The 20962-nt window shown below is 44.1% G+C and overlaps 1 protein-coding gene across 2 annotated transcripts in view; it reads right to left on the bottom strand.

Moving 5' to 3' along the window:
* The window catches only part of peak1 (pseudopodium-enriched atypical kinase 1), a 327914-nt gene that overhangs the window by 46185 nt on the left and 260767 nt on the right, over window positions 1–20962 (bottom strand). The window lies entirely within an intron of this gene.

Genomic DNA, 20962 nt, shown 5'->3' on the forward strand with positions numbered 1-20962 from the left:
TAAAACTACAGTACCTGTTAATCTGTAGACCGTTTTTGCCTAAAGGTACATGCCTAAGTAAATGGAAGATTGCTCCACTTCTGCAAGGTCAATTAGCATGTTCTTGGTATCTAGGAACATCTAGGGACCTGGGGGTATGTATTGTGTGTCTGTGTCAGAAATATTGTGTCTGTTACTAGGCTGAGTAAATTGTAATGAAGAAAAGGAGAATATAAATTATGATTTATGATTTTTGCATCTTTGATCAAAAATTGATACGGGTAAGAGAAAATGCTCACTGAACTCATTCGCCACCTTATTGAGATCATGTGTACAAAAAATCTAAGCAAATGAATAAAGGGAAGATGATTAAACAGAAGGATTTGTAGATACAGTAATTAATGGTAATCGATTTTAATTATAAATTCATATTTGACCTTGAACTTGACCTTGACCTTATTATGGCCAAATCATACATCTATCGATAGGGAAAATGCTCCTCTTTCCAATGGCAGGGTTGAATCTGGATTTAGTCATTTCCTTGCGGTTTTTACGATAATTAGCATTTTCCGATAAATTCTTATTTCCGATAAATCGTATAAAACATCGGTAAAATGAAAATATACACTTTGACTACTGTTTTTGATAGGGTTATGGTCTTTACTCTTTGCTACAATTTTTTTTTTTAAATCCAAGGGCCCACATGTGGACGATTCTTTGTCGACCTCTAGTGGCTCGGATGTGCATTTCTTTTAATACAATATTAAAATATTATTATATAGATAGAATTAAAGCCCTATTTGTTGCCTGTCGATTGCCCTTTCAGGTGACAAAATCCGTTCAGCGGTTCTCGAGTTACATGCCGATATGTGAGGCGTGCCCCAAAGTACGCAAAAGTACACATTACCACCCCCGACTCCCGGGGCTCTAGCTCCGTCAATCATTTGGCGATCTCGAAAATCTTTGCACAGGGTTGTAGCCAATGGGTGTGGCTTTCCAATGATATGATAATTGGGGATCTAATACGGTCTCTATTGATCGATTTATGATAAAGAAAAGCAGGGTCCCCTATAGGGGGACCTTAAGGCTTAACATGATTTATTAAAGCATGATATATTAAAATCCATGTGGAGCAGTTCTATGTATAAATAATAAATAATAGTAGTACAGGTGATATATGTCCATCAGGAAGGGGGAGTCTATTTTAAGTAGTCCAAAGTCCTTGGGGGGGGGGGGCAGTCCAGCCTCCACCAGACCTAGGTGTTCATTAGTCTGAAAGCACAAAGCTACCTAAGCCCCTTTTGTTTAATGGTGAAGCTCTGTATCGACGGCCTGAGGGCATTAGTTTGTAATAGGTGTGAAGGGTGTGTGTGTTGTCCTCAACTATTTGGGAGGCCTTTTTAACTGTCCGTTTCTTGTGGATGCTGCTGAGTGGCTCCTGGTCCTTCCCAATGATCTTGCCGCTGATCTTAACGACCCTGTCGAGAGGTTTCCGGTTGATGGCACGCATCACTACAAACCATGATGTGATGTTAAAGGACATTATTGATTCCACAAAGGAGTTGTGGAAAGCCTGCAGGTTTGATGGTCGGACCTGAAGCTTCCCCATCTTCCTGTTGAGCACTTAGAGTGGATGTTATCTGTGTTGGTCTTGAAGGTGAGCTTATGGTCGATGGTGGTGCCAAGATATTTGTACTCCTCAACGCGCTCTATTTTCTGGCCATTTATCTCCAGAGCCGGGGGAGTTGTGGGGTCACGCCTGAAGTCCACCAGCAGTTCCTTCGTTTTGCTGGGGTTTAGGTAAAATATGTGTGGTAGCTGTATAACTGTCAGTTGACTCGCAGCCTCAAGTACAATCATTGTTGTGAGGTGCATTGCAAGGACGGAATGTACAGAGAGAAAAATTATAAAACATATATTTGCACAAATATATATAACCTAGTAGCCTAGTTTATTAGTCAGTCTGTTTAAAGAGTGTTAATATACAATAATATATCAGTCTATGGGGCAAGGTTTACAACAATGTTGCTGACCAGGTAGGATGTGCTTCATCTCACTATTCAGCCAAATGCACTCTGGCATCAGTGCACTTACATCGAACACCATGAATTGTTTTGCACTGCAATGTTACACATGTATAGTTATTCTGAAATTCCGTACACAGTATTATTATTTTGGACGATTATTCTTTTTCCAAGATAGAGCTAGCAAAGCAGTATGTGGAAATGCCAATTTATTCTTGGATTTGCATAATCCCTTCATATCATGGCACATCTCGTCCTCGCAAATTCAACCCGCAACAGAGGCTACAACTAACCACGTATATTTGATGAGAAAAAAGTATTGTATTTGGGGACAATGGGATATCTGCCTAACAAGCCAGCCTTCAACATACTGTCAGATCATATTCACTGTTAAACCATAGGAAAAGTTGACAGAAAGGCTTGCTGGCATAAAGTTAGCTTTCAATCAATCAAATCCTTTATTTAACCAGATAAGCATCATTGAGATTAAAATCTCTTTTTCAAGAGCGATCTGGCCAAGCAAGGCAGCAGAAAGTTTCAACATAAAAAAGAACATCACAATAAAATACAGATAAAACATTCACAGCAAGCTCCAATTTCAGGCAAGTTATCAAACAGGCAAGTTATCAAACACAGTTGCTGTAACTGAGGGGTACAATTCCCTGACTGTATTGATAAGTATGGTATCATTAAACCACTACCACTTTATGTACTTTAATTACTGGCCATACAGTACATGATATATAAATATGATGAACACTTCCCACAATGAATCGGTTCCACACAAAGTGGTAATTAAGTATTTATTGCAGCAAAAGGTACATAATATACTTCTCTATTTTACTTTGGATGCGCTTATAAGGCAAAGGAATGTGCGTAGGCAAATCAATAATGAATGTCCATTCTCTGGTTACGCAGGAGGTAATTATACAACCTGAATCTTAGGGAATTATATCTATGGTACACTAGTAATATATAGCGGGAGATACTGGAAGGGTCCCCCCGGTTGTAAGCCAGCAGGGGTAGAGGATCTGTCGGTAGTAGAGAGTCTGGTCAACGATGACTAAGGAGACTCCAAGTACAGGAGACGGTGCAATAGTCTCTTGATCCACAGACGAATACAGCTGTTCTCCGTAGACTGTAGCTCCACAGTGAAGAAAGCTAGCCGGCCTCAGGCTCTCTGAGGCGCAGACTCGACGTGGCTCCTCACAGGGTAAATCCCACACGTGTAGGCGTCGGCGATTCTCCGCTCCATAAATCACAGGACCAAAACAAATATAATCCAGCCGCAAAGGGCTATGTAGTCGTCGGGTAGATTAATCCAGTGTACATGTCCACATGGTTCTCGTCTAGGTCTCCTCGGGTGAAAGCGCCATGAAAGCAGCCCAGCCTGGATAAGCACTCTAGCTGATACGAGGAAGCGTTGGTGATGCTGGTCACTGTAGAACTTTAGCCGCACGATACACTATACACAAATAGACTATTACTGACTTAATAGAAATATGTCGCACTCGACGGTATAGCGCCAAACTCTGACAATTCAGTTATTAATTCGCACGCGGTCTCAATGCTCTATTTGGGGCCAAACAGGCCATACTTCACCGCACGGAGTATCGTGGGTGAGGCTTCAACTTATTGGGTAACTCTACTTCTGTATTCACCTGCGCCATATTTATATGCACGGCGAACAATCTAGTGCCAACCTCATTTCTGTCTCGTATCCCTGGGCAAGGCCGGGCATGTACAGACATGTCTTGACGGTAGCCTTGAACCTGACTCTGGAGGCATGGCCCTGGCGCCTGTGGACCGATGTCCAATAGGAGAATGAAATATTATGGTCTGTACTAGGCTAAAGGGATATTCCGTGTATATGTACAAGGAATATACAAGGGATATCAAACGATATACAAATACTATGCAATATATATCAATCAATAAATATATATATTCGGTTTAATCTGATCCTTTGTAACAGCCGCCTCCTAATTAGTCCCACCTAATTAGCTAAGCAGAGACAGATTAACCGCACTGTCCACTACTCAATGTCTGTTGTGAGGGGTCGGGCAGTTCACAAAGTCATGGGGTCATGGTCGTCATCGATAGTATCGGGGAGCCTTGGCAGTTCTATTAGCCTCGCCACGGGTCGGGTGTAGATCCGTCCTTGGACGAGCACTTCGGCTGCTCTGACCTTTCCGTCGGCACCGGTGATCACTTTGCTTACGCGGCCAGCCGGCCACATAGCTCGGGGTAGTGACTGGTCGATAATCATGACGACTGTTCCTTCTGTCAAATTGTCTCTCTCTTTCACCCATTTCTGGCGGGTCTGTAGAGACGGTAGATAGTGGAGTAGGAAGCTGTTCCAAAACTTGTCAGCCAATACTTGACTGTACCTCCACATTCTTCGGCCGTTCGCTTCTTCAGGCCTGTACATTGTCTGTGGTAGCGCGGGGTCCAGCCGCACCATCAAGAGTGTGTTGGGGGTGACTGGGTCGACATCTGCTACATCACTTGAGACGTAACCGAGGGGCTTAGAGTTCAATACTCCCTCGATCTCCGTGAGGACTGTCATTAGGACTTCTTCCGCCACGGTCTGGGCCCCAAGCACGGCGTACAGGGCTGTCTTTATTGAACGTACTTCTCATTCCCAAGTTCCACCGAAGTGAGGTGCGTTCGGGGGATTACACTGGAAGTCAATCTGGGATGGAGCGAGGTGGGTCTTAAGTTCTGGGCCCATAGCTTGGAAGCTCTCTCTCAGCTCTCTTTCTCCGCCTTTGAAGTTTGTCCCGTGAGCAGACAATAATATAGACGGTTTGCCTTTCCGCGATGTGAATCTTCGGAAGGCCATAAGGAATGAGTCTGTGCTCATGGTTGGAAGGAGTTCTATATGCATCGCTCGGGTGGTCATGCATTTGAATACAATACCCCACCGCTTCTCGGTTCCTCTTCCTTTCTTTATATACAGCGGGCCGAAACAGTCCATACCGGTGGAGTGAAAAGGCTTGTCGCCGAGTCGGAGGCGACAGGGAGGTAGGTCAGCCAACCGGGGTATACTGGGCTGCGCTCGCCACTTACGACAGTCTAGACAGGTTCGCTGGAAGCGCCGCACTGCTTCTCTCCCTTGCAGTATCCAATAACGACGTCTGATCTCCGCGAAGACTCTCTCTGCCCCGGCGTGATGCACATCCTCGTCGTATTTCTTTATGATCAGCTCTGTGACCTTGTGTCGGCTGTTTAAGACTATCGGGTACTTGACGTCATCCGGTAAGTCTGGAGCTCTCCGCAGACGACCACCCACTCTGATGAGACCATGGGCGTCGCTCTCGGGGGCTAGGTGGAGCAGTCTGCTGTCTGATGGGACGGGCTTTGCTCCCTGTAGACAGTCTAGCTCATCGGGGAACGAGTCTCTCTGGGCTCGTTGTAGTTAGGGATGCCCCCCGGACCCCGGTTTTAAACGGGAACCGGTACTATATTAGAAAATACCGGAGTATTTATAAGCTCTGACGTCCTCGGTACTGCTATCGATACTCTAGAGAAATTATTATTATTATTATTATTATTATTATTATTATTATTATTATTATTATTTAAAAGTTGCGAACGATCCTCTCTCTGTCTCTGCACGAGAAGCGAGCCGCAGCCAGCGAGTCAATTATTACACACACTCCTCGCGAGTCGCTCGCTAGTGCTACACATAGACATACGGGTCCTACATACGGGTACTCCTTAATGAAAGTGTCCCCGACGCCCCGTGCTATAGCGCTCTGCACACAGACAGCAGCTCTGCATGCACTGAGTCGTGATCATGGCGGATAGAGCGAAGCGTTCTAAAGTATGGATATACTTTACAAGGGTCAATGCCGACGATGCACGTTGCCACAAGTGCAACAAAACATTTGCCAGTAAGGGTGGCAATACGAGCAAATCAATTTATCAAAACATCTGTTGGCAAAACATGATATTAGTGTGCAGAAATGCGCGTATTCGACTGCCTTGCGCGCAGTGTTCCATCTGCATCCACTGCAGCCGTAACCGTAAGCCAAGATACGGAGTTGCCTAGGCTAATAACGAATTATTACAAATAGGCTAATAAACAAAACAATTGTTTAGCTACAAATACTACAATCTAAACTTTTTATAGATCGTCAAGCTGAGGCGTCAGCCACTATGTCCCAGGCCAGTGAGCCCAGGGCCACCACACATCCTCCCCTCTACCTCCCTCCACCACCCAAAGTCCTTTCTCCCTAGCAGCTAGAGGAAGGATGACAGAGGATAGGGTGAACGAGTGTCACAGTTCTGTTAGCCTTTTGCATTTGTTGTTTATTATAAAAAGTCTATAATTCAGAGTCAGACACATTTAAAACATTGTTGCTGCTGTTGCTGAAGAAATTATATTAATTTATTATATTTATTTATAAAGTTATATAAAAGAACATTGCTGTTGCTGAAGAAATTATATTTATTTATAATACTTATTTATAAAGTTGTATTTATAAATAATAAAGCAATGTTGATTCTGTTCTTAATTAATTGTCTTTTTTTCTTGCAAAAAAAGAACCAAAAAGAACCGATAAGAGTATCGATAAAGTACCGAACCGTTAAGCAGTATCGATAAGAGTAGTAGTATCGATAAAATCCTAACGATACCCATCCCTAGTTGTAGTAGAAGAAGTTCTGCTTCTTCGTAGTCAGCTGCTGTAATGTCAGTAGTGAGCTGAACCTCTGGGTGGTGCCACAGGAATGTCTTTAGCTGCGCACTCTCTAGGGTGAGGCAATCGTCTATGTCGGGGTCTGTGGAGACGAGTGTGTTCAATCCACAGAACATAGATTTCTTGTTTTCGGCCTCCTCTTTACTCGCTTCCCGTGGGGTGGGTGTAGGCCACTCTTCTTCCGGGAGCTTGAGGAACTCTGGCCCGTCACTGTATAGGTTGTGACGGGTGAGGTCATCCAGGGACATTCCCCGGGTGATGACGTCAGCTGGGTTGTGTTTTGTGTCCACATACCTCCAGCTTGCTACTTCTGTTAAATCTTGAATCTCTGTGACTCTGACTCCCATGAAGACCTTGTATCTGCACGAATCAGACCGGATCCATGTGAGTACTGTCGTGGAGTCTGACCACAAGATTGTTCTTTGCACCGGAATGGTGAGTTCACGTTGGATTAATGTGGCGAGTTGCGCTCCTGCTAGGGCTGCGCAGAGCTCTAGACGCGGGATAGATTGTTGCTTTCGTGGGGCTATTCTTGAGCGAGCCAGGATGAAAGCAGTATGTATTTCTCCTCCCTCCTCTCGGGCACGCAAGTAGGCCACCGAACCGTAGGCTACTTCGGAGGTGTCGCTGAAGACGTGCAGGTCCATCTGGCACGTCTCCGGCCTCACTGTGGGTGGGAAGTAGCTGCGGCGTATGTTGACACCTGGGAGTGAGCTGAGTTCCGTCTCCCACTCTCTCCATGTGGATGCAAGGTGTTCGGGTATGGGGTCGTCCCAGCCCTGGTCCTTGTCCCATAACGCTCTTACAATCATCTTTGCCCTGGTGGTGTAAGGTAGAATACATCCCAACGGGTCGTATTGTCTGGCGAGTGTTCTGTATACACTCCGTCTGGTGGTCGGTAGTGCAGTCGACCTTCCCTGCTCCTTGGTCAGGGGTGTGTGTTTATAATGGAGCGAGTCTGTTTTGAAGCGCCAGACTAGTCCTAATGTCATTTCTTGGGCTTCTCCTGGGATGGTCGCCATCCAGGTCTCGCTGCTTGCTGCCTTGTCCTCGGGGGAGAGGCTGCGCAATACTTGCGGGTCGCTGCTGGCCCACTGCCTGAGATCAAAGCCGCCTTTGATCAGGGAGGCGCGGAGCTTGAGTAGAAGGGCCTCGGCTTCTTCTGGCGTCGAGACGCTTTGCAGACAGTTGTCCACGTAGAAACTATTTCCTACACTTTGTCGGACCTCTTCATCAGCTGCTGGGTCCTCTGCGACGTGTTTTTGCAGTGCAAACGTAGCACAGCATGGGCTGCATGTGGTTCCGAAAGGGAGGACTTCCCATTGATAGATGGCTGGTTGCTCATCCCCGATCCTCTCTCTCCATAGGAACCGCAGCAGGGGCTTGTCCTCCTCCACTAGTCTCACCTGCAGGAACATCCCTTTGATGTCGCCGCTGATGGCCACCTTGTCTTGGCGGAAACGTAGTAACACACCTAGCAGAGAGGGGCCGAGTGTTGGGCCGGGCAAGAGCTCTTTATTCAGATTTTGTGATCCGATCTGGTAGCTGCAGTTGAACACAATACGATCCTTGCCGTTGTGGTGGACTTTGTATTTTATTTTTTTATTCTTTTTTAAAACAAACATATAAACAAACATGACAACACACGATAAGATATACAAGCATTAATTGTCAGGGCACATCCAATGAGATCACATTTTGGTTAGTTGTTTTATATAAGATATACCCATAATACCTGTTATCTAAAAAAAAACCTACATACATATGCTCAGCTCGAAACCCCCCCTCCCGGACCCCACCTTGAGAAGTACCTCCACTATCCCTCGCACCTAACCAGACACTACCATTATAAGCTAGCTTTTATTCTCTCCACCACTTCTAACCACATTGACATTTTGGATTCATTGAGACCCAGAATTCTTGCTGTAGATATTTCATGGTAAATTACATCGAGATATGTAAGAAACCAAACTTTACGGCACATTTTTTCCGGTTGAAACCAGCGTGATGCGATCAGCTTTTTGGCTACTGTGATACCCGATAAAACCAATCTCTTTAGCTGTGGATTCACTGCAAACTCAAAAACATCATTCAACAGCAATACCGAGGGGTGTACAGGTATATTCCAAGATACGAGTTTTGATATTTGTTGGGTCACATCTTTCCAGAATGCCTTAACTGGTGAGCAGTCCCAATACATGTGCATAAATGTCCCTTCGTCCCCATTTGTACATTGGGTGCATTTGGAATCTTGTTTGAGCCCCATTCGGCACAGTCTTATAGGAGTCAAGTATGTCCTGTGAATATAGTTAAGATTGATTTGTTGATGATCCGGGTTCCTTGATGTAAGTCGGACATTTGCCCAGGCTCCTTGCCAATCAAAGTCATTTTCCAGGTCTGGTATATCCCTCCTCCAGACAGAGTCAAGTTGGAGGGTTTCATACGAGGACGTTAGTAATTGATGATAAAATTCTGAAACAAAACCTCTCGATGTCTCTCTTGAGTAGAAGAATTTGTGGTATCTGTGGTGTTCAATTGGTCTGTCTAATGGAACACCGTGAGACTTCAAACATAGCTCTAACTGTTTGTGAAAAAGCCATGTGGACTTGGTGAGATTAAATTTTTTGCGTATTTCTTTATCACTACAAAAACCCTGTTTGTTAAAAATATCCCCTAATGAGTGTATGCCTTGCTTTTCCCATATAGGGAATCTTATAGGTCGTTTTCCAATTAAGAGAGCATTGTTATTGAATAAGGGAGTATGGTTGTGCCATTCTTGTGGGTTAGGATTTTTTTTTTGTGATTCACGCCATATCCGGATCGCATGAGTAATTATGGGGCCAAATTTTCGTTCACAGTGCTTGATTGGTAGTTTAGTGTGTGCTATGTCCTTCAGTCTATGTGGGGCTACTATGTTTTCTTCTATTTTCCTCCAAGATGCTAATGCTTGGGAGTCAAACCATGTTGTCAATGGACTTAATGAGTACGCCTTAAAATATAGGAAAAAATCTGGAAATGCCATGCCACCATCTGCTTTATTTCTCTGTGCGGTGGATCTTTTTATACGTGGTGGTTTGTTATTCCAAATAAATTTGTATGTGGAGGAGTGTAATCTTTTCCAGTAACCCTCTGGAGGGGGTAACGGTAGCATTGAACAGAAGAAGTTGATTTTAGGTAGTACATCCATCTTAACTATTGATATCCGTGCTTGTACTGTGTTCTTAAGTTTTGCCCATCTATCAAGGTCGTCTTTGATTTTGTTTTGGATTTTTGTGTAGTTGTGCTTCACCGTTTGTCTTATGGTAGGGAATATTTCCACTCCCAAGCATCTGAAATGTTTTACCATCGGTATCTGTCCTGGGAGGGTTGTATCTTTTTTTGCAGGGGTGTTAAGTGGAAGGAAAGCCGACTTCGGCCAATTTATCTTAAATCCCGATAAATCACCAAAGTCCTCAATCAACTTGAGCAGATGAGGCAATGTGGTGTTGGGGTTTTTCATGAACAATATTACATCGTCCGCATATAAACAAATTTTTTGTTGTGTGCCCTTGATTACGATAGGTTCTATGGATTGGGATTGTCTTATATATTGTGCTAACGGCTCTAATGATAGATTGAACAGACCGGGACTAAGAGGGCAACCTTGTCTGGCTGAGCGCGATACCGGAAAGATATCGGAGATGATTGTGCCTGTTATAATCATGGCCGATGGGTCTTTGTATAATACTTTAATCATATCGATGAATCCTTTTCCTAACCCCATCCTTTCTAGCACTGCCCACAGATACGACCATTCCAGCCTGTCAAAGGCCTTCATAGCATCCAGGGACAGTATCGCCTTAGGTATGGTATCCTCTTTGTCGGCATCAAGTACGTGCAGTATACGTCTTATGTTCTCAGTGATCAGGCGGCCTCCTATGAAGCCAGTTTGGTCCGGGTGAACTAAAGACGTCATATGCTTTTGTAATCTGATGGCTAATACCTTAGAGTACAGTTTGATATCTGTTCCGAGGAGGCTTACAGGTCTATAACTACCGCACTCGTTGGGGTCTTTGTCTTTTTTAAGGAGGACTGTTATGAGTGCAATATTGTCGGTTTTATGGAAGTTCCCCTCTTTGACTGAGTATAAGATCATATTTAGTAATAAGGGGCCAATTATGTCCCAACAAGAAAGGTACATTTCTGATGGGAAACCGTCTCTTCCTGGAGCCTTACCACTTTTCATTGCGGTTATGGCCATCTTGAGTTCCTCTAGTGTGATCGGTATTTCTAACTGTTTAGCGTCATCCTCTGAAAGTTTAGGGAGAATAATTTGATTAAGAAATGTGTCCATTTTGTTTTGATCGAAGGTCATTTCTGATTTATATAAATCGGAGTAGAATACTTTGAATGTATCGTTTATTTTTACCGGATCTGTTACAAGTACTTGTTGTGCTCTAATGGTAGTTATATCTGCAAATGTTGCATTAATTCTTAATCGCATGGCTAATAGGTGGCTGGGTTTGGAACCATGAGAGTACTGCTGTTGTCTTGTGCTGCGTATTTGTATTTCCGATTGTTGTCTGTATATGTCATTGATCTCTATTTTTAGTACGTTAACTTGATTTTCTAGTCGAGTTGAGTTGTTGTATTTCAGAGAATTAAATAACGTTGAGTAAAGCGTTTCCAGCTCATCCAGTTTTGTGTTTTGATTCTTGCGCATTTTGGAGGAAAAGCTATCCGTGAAGTCTTTGATCATTCCCTTTACCGACATCCATATTATTCTGGGGTCTTGCACCGAGTTTGCATTCTCCCGTTGGAATACTATAAGAGCTTCTTTGAGTTGTGTAATGAATTCCTTGTTGTTAAGCAGCAACGAGTTAAATCGCCATCTTGGGGCTCGGGAGGATAGTATACCAAATGTACCTTTAAGGAGTAAATAACAGTGATCTGATAGTGCGTTGGGTATCATTTCCACTTCATAATTATCAAATAGTTTCTGTGATGCAAAGACATAATCTATTCTGGATAGTGTCTTATGTCTCGCAGATCGACAAGAGTACTTTCGGGTCGTGGGGTTAAGTAACCGCCATAAGTCCTTTACACCTGTAATCTTTGACCAATCCTTTAATGCCTTCGATGAATTCTTTTGTTCGCTGGAAAAGGCGAGGTAAGATTTGTCTATCCTTGGGTTCCAGATGGCATTAAAATCCGCTCCTATTATAAATGAGTAATCGGGAATGTCTAACATTGCATTGGTTAGTGTAGTGAAGAAATCTTCTTCGTACAAATTTGGGGCGTATACCGCTATCAACGCTATTTTCCTGTTCTTATGTTCAATCTTAGCTATAGTTATCCGACCTTCTACATCAGACCATACTCCCTTTAGTACAATATTCAACTTACGTTTAACGACTATTGCTACACCCCGAGTTCTCGTACCAATAGAGGAGTGACTGATATTATGGTATATGTTGTCCGCTAATTTACCTATGTCTTTCCCTAGAATGTGTGTTTCGCTTAGCAGAGCAATGTCCACATGTTCTTTTTTCATCAGTGTGAGCACGCTTTTGCGTTTAAGTTGGTTATTTATTCCCCCGGTGTTCCATATCATTATATTCAAACTAGCCATAGTCTATACATGTTGCATTGTAATTTTTGGTAATGCTTCTAGAGTGCGAGGCAATACTAGATATACATCCCACTAGTGAGGTCCCGTTGAGAGCCGAGCTTAAAAACATACATATATACAAATAAAAATCCCCTACCCTTCCCTCCCACCGAGAGTCGTACAGGATTGTGTTCCATGAACACAACCTTTGCGTATGACTCTCTCCCTTGCACCACCGGATATCCCAGAATGATCCAATTATCCTTAACATTCCTATGTATACCATAGGATCTAACACTCTAAATTCTACCATAAGTAGAATGTCGACTGTGGCTTGGCCACTTACCCGTAAAAAATAAATAAATAAAAATTTAAATGAGATAAACTAAAAATAAATACCAAAAATAAGCTTCAATTGTCATGCCTTAATCACTTACATTTTATATGAACTTGTAATTTATAGTAATTTATAGTAACCCATGAATAATATGAAGGTATTGAACTGAAGAGAGAGCCTCAATAAATCAGAGAGAGCGGATGAAAAAGAAAGAAAAAAAAAAAACAAGTAAAAGGAAGAGAACATTAACTTAGATCTTAAAAGAGCATTGCTATGCTTAAACATCTAAAGTATTAATTGGAGAAGTAGTGAAATTATTTCCCATTAATAAAAAAACAATTTTTAAATACGTATATGCAGCATTTCCCCCGACCGGGGTGGGCGATGATCGTTGTGTAGAGTGATCTTTCAGCCGGCCGGCTATGATGGCTCTGTGGTTTTGCATCTAGATAGCTGTTGATTATTCCCCCGAGGGGCTTCTGGTAGAATGAATGACCACGTATTGCTGATATTCCAGAATGTTCCATATATCAAAGAATGCTTCGATGTTCTAGATTATTCCAATATGTCATTTTTACATTGTCTGAATGTTCCAGTATGTTCTGGAGTGTGGTGGCCGTTGTGGTGGACTTTGTGGTGCGGCACGTACCATGATTCGGTCGTCTGATCGGCCTCTTTAATGTCAATTTTCTTTATGTGTCCCGCTGTGATTAGCTTGTTAATCTCAGCGCGGTACACAGTCTCTTGAGCGGGGTCTCTGGCTAGGCGCCGCTCTGTGTTCAATAGATACCGCTCCGTCGCTTCTTTTGGGGCGTGGAAGGTAGGCATACCCTCTCGCCTCAGGAGTGGAGTTGCGTATCTCATCACTCCGTTGACTTTGACTCTCTTTGTCCCCTGCTCGAGGAGGGCTATAGCGTAGATGTCTTCCTTGGAACGAATGTCTTTCTTTTCGTTCTTAAAGGGCATTGTCTCTAGTGTCCATAGCCTCTCGACATGCTGTAGGAGGGTGGTGTCTTCTTCTGTCACTCTGGAGTGGAGGCAGTTAGTGGCTGCTGTTCGGTTAAGAGACTTAGCGAGGGGGCCTTGTAATGTCCATCCTAGGCGGGTCTCGACTGCTGCAGGACAGCCTCTGGGCCCTGTGTGGACCCGGTCAATCGGGACGACGAGGTCTGCATGGTCGGAGCCTATCAGCAGGGTCGGGGTGGCACCGTCTATGAGCGGTATAGGTAGTTGACGCAGGTGCACATATTTATCCATCAGCTTGGCGATGGGGTAGGTGTACTGCGACAGGCCTATTTCTTGGCTGGTGAAAGCGTTAGTAATCCTATACCGTCTCTCTGGCTGCCCGCTTGCTGCGATAGTGAAGGAGACATTCTCGCCCTTTATCGTCTTTAGATCTCTTCTTATTGTCCGAATCGTCATCTGGTTTTCGCTCCCCCGCAGCCCCAGCTGGGCCGCAGCGGACGCGAGGAGAAGGGTCTTCTCTGACCCGTCGTCAAGGACGGCGTAAGTGTCCATGACCTTGTCTTGGTAACTCAGTGTTACGCGGACCACCTTTAAGAGCACCCGGGCGCCCCTGCTGCTGGCGGGGTCAATGTACATAACACTTGCCTTTGTGCTGCTTGAGGGTGCAGGCTTTCTTCTGTTACTGTCGTGTAGGACATCTAGGTGGGCTCCGTCACACCGATTACACCTCTTCTTTAAGCGGCAATCGGCTGCCATGTGACTGCGCGCACATCGGTAACAGCGTCGGTTGGACTTTATCCATTGACTCACCTCGTCGGCGGTCATCTTCTTGAACGTGTCACATTGTGACAACCAGTGTTCCTTTTCGCAGTACGGGCACACCATCTTCCACTTCTCTTTCATCGAGGGGGTACTGTGGTTCTTGCTGCTCGGTACTGATTCTGATTGGTGCATGACGGTCACCAATCTGCGGCCATCGTTTGCTCTCCTAGGTCCCTCTCTGGAGCTTGGTGTGCTCCGCATGAACGTATCCAACCGTAGGCTGTTGACTTCTCTCGCCAGGAAGTCGGCTAGGTCTAGGAGGGATGGCTCGGGACCGTTAGGATCACGGTGGTCTCTTTGCCGCCTGAAGCGCTCTTGTCGGGCGGGCGGAAGCTTCTCTAAAATCCTCTCGACATTAGAGTTCGCGTACAGTTCGTGCATACCCTTTTCTCTTTGCGCCCCCAGCATCCCTACCAGGGATTGTACCTTGATAGACAGGTCATCTAGTGAGCGATTGTCTGTGGCTGGGGGTAGGCGGTCAATATGCCTTATCTCTTGTATTACGTAGTCCCATATGCGTCCATATCTTTGGTCGAGTGCTGCTAGAGCCGCTGTGTATGGGGTAGTAGAGGTGGCATAGGCCAGCGCTATATTGTGCGCTCGGGGCACCTTGAGGTGCTTCAGTAGGATAGCATACTTGTACGGTTCATCAGCTACATCGGACATCATTGTCTCTAAGCACATTCGTAGCTCCGTGTACTGTGCTCTGTTCTCGTGGGTGAAGTCCGGAAACGTCGGTGTGCCAATGTATGATGCCATGGATGGCTGGCACATCGGTGAGCGTTGGAAGAGAGGCCTCCTAGGCGAGTCTCCTCTTACGCCTCTTGGTGGGCTGGTACCTGCTGGGTACCATGGCCCGCGTATCCAGGTGCTGTTCCTCGGGGCTGGTCGTGCGTCAAGCTCACCCGTGAATTGAGTCGGGGGTCTGTAGCGCAGAGCCGCGGGGGTAGAGCCTGGGCTGTACTGGACCTCCTGGTCCTGTGGAGTACTGTGCTGCTGTCGGGCTTGACTCTCCTCCTCTCCCTCTTCTTCTTCCTCTGGCAGGTCCTCTAGATCCTGTAGTCGTCTATTTAGCCTCTCCGCGGTGTAGACCGTTTCTTCCTTGTAGCTGGGTCTCACTTGGACCGGTCGGGGAAGGGGTTCGGAGGGGGGTATAGGCTCTCTCTGGTGGTCGGGCTCAGGGTCGCTTGATCGGGTAGGGGAGGGTGCCCTTGACCCTTGTCTTGACGAGGCCCTGGAACCCCGTGCGGAGGGAGGGGGTGTTGCCCTGGTGATCAGCTGCTCCATTATCTGCGCTTGTAATCGGTCGCGCTCGGCTTCACGCTTGGTGAGAGCGAGGTCGCGCTCTGCTTCTCTTTGGGCACCGGCAGCGGCGCGCTGGGCTTCGGCGGCGGCGCGCTGGGCTTCGGCCCGGTCCCTTACCATATTCTCTTCCGTCTGAAGGCGTCTAATCTCTAGACGTATACGATCTTCGTCGCTCCGTTGCTGCGCCTGAAGGCGTTCTCTTTCCATGGAAGAATGTTCGCGCTCACTAAGCGTCTGTGCTTGGAGTCGATCGCGCTCTGTTGAGGCTGCTAGGCTGGCGAGGAAAGCCTGTGCCAGCATCTTGTCCGCCTCGCTGGGGGAAGACGCTGGTTGAGGTGATCAGCTCCTGGCAGTACTCGTTGGAGATCTGTTCTCCTGTGGCGAGTCCTGGAGATCCATCTCCGGGGTGCTCTCCTCTTCTTGTAGCGGGTAGAGTTCCATCCCTGGAGAGCTGTCTTTATCCTGGAGCTCTCCGGGGACTACTTCTTCGGTCTTGGCGGGGGGTAAAGTCATGTCGGGTCCCTCCTGGTCCCTACCGTGAGCTTGGTCAGTTACGTTAGAACCCACTAGGGCCTCTATTGGCGGGGTAGCCTGGTCGATAGGGTCGGACATAATTTTACTATCTACTTTTTCCGCGTTTACCGTCTGTAGAAAGCTAGGTAGTATATTGGCAACGTAATCCTCTAAGTACTGAGGTGTCTGCCGTCTACGCTGCGGGCGATCTACTTTAGGAGAACCGTTTTGTGGAGTGTTCATCATAGGCCATGTCAATATTAATACCACTATATTAATATTACACTAGTTACCCTCCGGCTCGAAGGACCAATTGTAACTGAGGGGTACAATTCCCTGACTGTATTGATAAGTATGGTATCATTAAACCACTACCGCTTTATGTACTTTAATTACTGGCCATACAGTACATGATATATAAATATGATGAACACTTCCCACAATGAATCGGTTCCACACAAAGTGGTAATTAAGTATTTATTGCAGCAAAAGGTACATAATATACTTCTCTATTTTACTTTGGATGCGCTTATAAGGCAAAGGAATGTGCGTAGGCAAATCAATAATGAATGTCCATTCTCTGGTTACGCAGGAGGTAATTATACAACCTGAATCTTAGGGAATTATATCTATGGTACACTAGTAATATATAGCGGGAGATACTGGAAGGGTCCCCCCGGTTGTAAGCCAGCAGGGGTAGAGGATCTGTCGGTAGTAGAGAGTCTGGTCAACGATGACTAAGGAGACTCCAAGTACAGGAGACGGTGCAATAGTCTCTTGATCCACAGACGAATACAGCTGTTCTCCGTAGACTGTAGCTCCACAGTGAAGAAAGCTAGCCGGCCTCAGGCTCTCTGAGGCGCAGACTCGACGTGGCTCCTCACAGGGTAAATCCCACACGTGTAGGCGTCGGCGATTCTCCGCTCCATAAATCACAGGACCAAAACAAATATAATCCAGCCGCAAAGGGCTATGTAGTCGTCGGGTAGATTAATCCAGTGTACATGTCCACACGGTTCTCGTCTAGGTCTCCTCGGGTGAAAGCGCCATGAAAGCAGCCCAGCCTGGATAAGCACTCTAGCTGATACGAGGAAGCGTTGGTGATGCTGGTCACTGTAGAACTTTAGCCGCACGATACACTATACACAAATAGACTATTACTGACTTAAGGGGAGACACTGCAGGTGAATAGGGTAAACAAATTAACTAATAGATATCACAATGAAACTTCCCCAGTTGATTACTTATATTAAGACAAGACTTTTTTGTATTACAAGTTTTCTGAAATTGTATGTTTAAATATGCAAATGAGGCATTATCTACTTAAATATGCACTAATTTGCATATAATTCCAGGACAGAAATCTGAACATTGGATAAAGCCATTTTCAAAATTATAGTTTCATTTTGTTGACATATTAGAGCCAAAGGTTATTACAGAGGGGATTTTGGATATCTCTTCTTATTATCACTCCATAAATCAGAAAATACTCCATTCAGTCCATTTTTATGGTAAAATTCCATATTTCGCCATGTTTTTAGGAATAAAATGTGATATAAATCAGGGTATGAATGCGATATCAACAAACCCTTCTGTAAATACCTTCAGAACATAGATATGAATAGAACTGGAAGGTTTGGTGTATGTGAGTGCTACTGAAGTGGAGATTTCTGGCTCAGAGTATGAGGAAAAACTCTTAAAACTCATTTTTGGGAAAACGCCTTCAAAGTTCTGTATTGTAAAATGCCATACTTTTTTTTTTAAACAGATATTTACAAACACCATACCTAATCAAACCATTAGTAATAGACAACCTAAACACATGCCTGATAACTGAATAATAATAATAATAATAATGATGTTATTGAACTGAACAGAACTACACACAGGCTACAAACAGTGTAGTACAGTGTAGTACCCCCTAATAGGCAAAAAATATTTGAATAGATATCACTATGAAACTTTCCCAATTTGTTATGTACATATAAACTAAGAAAAAATATATTGCAAGTTTTCTGAAATTTATGTTTATATATGCAAATGAGGCACTTCCCTATTAAATATGTGCACATTTATGGATGCAATAAGGCAAAATGATGTAAAATAAACAACTAAATGTGTTTTATTGACGTTTTATTGTCACTAGTTTCATAGAAGACATGTTTAGGAAGCAAAATATAACAAAATCTCAAAATCAACAAAAAAAGTATATTTAACTATTCACCTGCAGTGTCTCGCCTTAATAGAAATATGTCGCACTCGACGGTATAGCGCCAAACTCTGACAATTCAGTTATTAATTCGCACGCGGTCTCAATGCTCTATTTGGGGCCAAACAGGCCATACTTCACCGCACGGAGTATCGTGGGTGAGGCTTCAACTTATTGGGTAACTCTACTTCTGTATTCACCTGCGCCATATTTATATGCACGGCGAACAATCTAGTGCCAACCTCATTTCTGTCTCGTATCCCTGGGCAAGGCCGGGCATGTACAGACATGTCTTGACGGTAGCCTTGAACCTGACTCTGGAGGCATGGCCCTGGCGCCTGTGGACCGCTGTCCAATAGGAGAATGAAATATTATGGTCTGTACTAGGCTAAAGGGATATTCCGTGTATATGTACAAGGAATATACAAGGGATATCAAACGATATACAAATACTATGCAATATATATCAATCAAATGTCAAGTTAGACCGCGCTCTCAAGATACGACACTGGGTGCTGAAATCCCATTAAGTATTATATAAAAGAAGCAGTGAAGCCAGACCAGCACTCTCAGGTTCAAAATTTAATGGCAGCCTGAAACAAACATGTTTCGGAAATATGTATTCCTTCTTCAGTGTTATAGCTTGCAATCATTATAGCTTGCAAGCTTGCAAGCTATAACACTGAAGAAGGAATACATATTTCCGAAACATGTTTGTTTCAGGCTGCCATTAAATTTTGAACCTGAGAGTGCTGGTCTGGCTTCACTGCTTCTTTTATATATATCAATCAATAAATATATATATTCGGTTTAATCTGATCCTTTGTAACAGTTGCACTGTCCGAGGGAACTGAATTCGTAGGATTTTAAAATGGCTTTAAATTCTCCGAGGGTGACCAGTCCTGGTAATTGTAGGTCCTCCTGTATCTTGTTCCAGGATGCAGGAGCAGCATATTTAATAGCCCTTTTTCCCAATTCAGTTCTCATATAGGGAACATCCAGTTTTAGAGCAGCTTGAGAACAAAGGGCATACTTGTATTGCTTAGTGCACAGAAGCACGCTTAGGTACGAGGGAACCAGTTTAAGCAGAGCTTTGTGCACAAGAGAGCGCCATCGAGAAAATCGCTGTATTTGTAGATATGGGTAACTTGCAATGGCATATATAGTGCACTCGATTGCCACATCCCGTGACAAAGCATAAGGCAAGCTTTCTGGGTCATTGTCACAGGAATCAGTCATGTGACAGGTGGTTGTCAAGCAGTTGCTAAAGTGGCGCAGAGGGACTATAATGAAAGTCAGCAGTGAGCAAAGCATAAATAACATTTCTAAAAACTAAACATTTTTCACACAGATAAAAACTAAAAACATTTCTTTTTAACAAGGCATTTGCCTGAATTATTATTTTATTTTAGATTTAGATCTGTATGTTTCTTCCATTTCATTGGTTGTTTTATTAATTTGAATTGTTTTTCTTAATTTTATCTCCTGTAGCACTTTGAGATTGTCACAAATATAAAGTGTGTTACAAATTGAATTTATTATTATTATTTCATTATATTTTAATGTTGACATTAATTATCCCTTACATAATGCACAGGAATAGTACACTATCCATCATTTACACTAATATAACCCACCAGGGTATCCCATAATAAAATGTATGCTCTTATGGTGATACTTTGGGTAAAAGCATCTACCAAATATTCTGTATCATAACATCTATTCACACATACACACACATATGCACACATACATACACCCACTAAAGACCATTATCTACAATTAATTAAATAATGCATCCCCACTACTGTAAAATACAACAACAGCCTGTTCATGCTGCTGCGGTCAGGCAAACGCCTGCGAGCACCAGTAACAAGGACAGAGAGACTTAGGCTCAGCTTCTTCCCCCAGGCCATCAGAGCCTTGAACACTGAACTCTCCACGCACAAGCACACATGAGCACACACACAACACACACAACACACACACTGTACACACTCACACACTAGCAGCCACTTTAACATGAGCACACACTCCCTCATGCTGCACACGCTCACACTATGGACACTTTACAGAAGGAAAGATCACTTTAAGAATAGCATAGCTTGAGATCGTATAATATAGCATTGTATAGCAGTGTACATAAAGACCCAATGCCTCATCCGTAGCTAACAGTGTACTGCACTGCCACAGGACCTAGCATGTCCTACCTTGCTCTGTAAATAGCTCATGTACAGATACCGATATGCCTACTTTGTTTACTTGTTTATTGCACTATGTCGCTCTATTGGTTGGACTCTTATTATTATTACTTGTATTATGCACATTGTTGCGGGCGAGCCCCCCCGCATTTCACTGTATACCTGTATGCCGTGACAAATAAAACTCTTGTATCTTGTATCTATCTTGTATCTTGTATCTGATGAGAGTCATGGAAAGTAGACTCATTAAAAGTATTTACTTGAGATAGGACTAACCCCCGTCAAATTTTTTTATTATTTAAAAAAAATT

Source organism: Notolepis coatsorum (genome assembly GCF_963971535.1).
Source record: "Notolepis coatsorum genome assembly, chromosome: 6".
NCBI classification, from domain to species: domain Eukaryota; kingdom Metazoa; phylum Chordata; class Actinopteri; order Aulopiformes; family Paralepididae; genus Notolepis; species Notolepis coatsorum.